Raw genomic sequence first — 1,160 nt, 5'->3', positions numbered from 1 at the left:
GCCTTTCACCCCGGGATGAACTCTCCCCGGGAAGCGAAAAGGGGGCGAACTGAGAATCACAGCATGGAAAATATTACTGATTGCTTTATTGGCGTGTCCGTTGAGTAGACCTCTTTGCCGTTTGGATCCTGTTTAAACAGGCAAATGTGTCTGATGGAGGAACCATTCAGGAAATCTGGTTGGACAACTACACTCCAGGGGCTTGCCTCCGTGGGACTAGATGCTTAGGTGGGGCCTTTCAGAAACAAATGGGCACCATTGTTTCAGTTTTATTGTGGCTTATTTACAATATCAGCCTCCAGCAGCTGCTCAGTCCAGCTAAGAATTCCATCTTCTCAAAGTAACAGCAGCTCTACAGTGACCTGGCTTGGAAATCTGCACCCTCTGCTTTCTGAGAAAGGGTGCAGATTTGACTTTTAACACAAAGGCACTTAAGCAACCCTTTTCCATCAGGTTGTATCTGCACTTTCCCATCAAAAGGCAACAAAACCGTTTTTATTACCCATCCTTTTAAGAATTACAAATTTTAATTAGTTTTAACATCCATTTTTTGTTTTTGCCTTTGTTTCTGATTTTGATTTGGACTTTGCTGAGATTATGTTTTTGCTGTTTACAGGGGTTATTTGTTGTTGTTATTAATTGACATAAATACAGAAAAATGATCAGGAGGCTGCAGCAGCTCCTCTGTGAGGACAGGCAACAACAACGGAATTGTTCAGTTTAGGGGGCAAAAAACAAGTACAGGGAGACATGATAGAGGTACTTAAAATAAGGCCTGTAATGGGAGAGGGAGACATTTTGCCCCTTTCCCCAAGGGGGTCATCGTGTGAAGCTTATTGGGAGGAAGTTTAGGAGAGATGAAGGGAAGTCCTTCATCGCAGAGAGTTCAGTTAAACTATGGACTCCGCTGCCACAGGAAGTGGCGATGGCTGCCCATCTGAATGGGTCCCAAAGGGGACTGGACAGATGCATGAGGGAGGAGGCTCTCCGTGGCTACTAGCCCTGCTGGCCATAGGCTCCCTCCTTCCCCAGAGGCGGCCTGCCTGCACACGCCCGTTGCTGAGGATCTTGGGCAGGCGGAGGTCTTCCACCCTCCTGCTTGGGGGATCCTGTGGGCAGCTGGTTTGCCTCCGTGTGCCTGGAGTGCTGGACGAGATGGA

The sequence above is a fragment of the Varanus komodoensis genome, unplaced genomic scaffold (assembly GCF_004798865.1).
Source record: "Varanus komodoensis strain SLA01 unplaced genomic scaffold, ASM479886v1 scaffold689, whole genome shotgun sequence".
NCBI lineage: Eukaryota > Metazoa > Chordata > Lepidosauria > Squamata > Varanidae > Varanus > Varanus komodoensis.
This window is presented reverse-complemented; position numbering follows the sequence as displayed.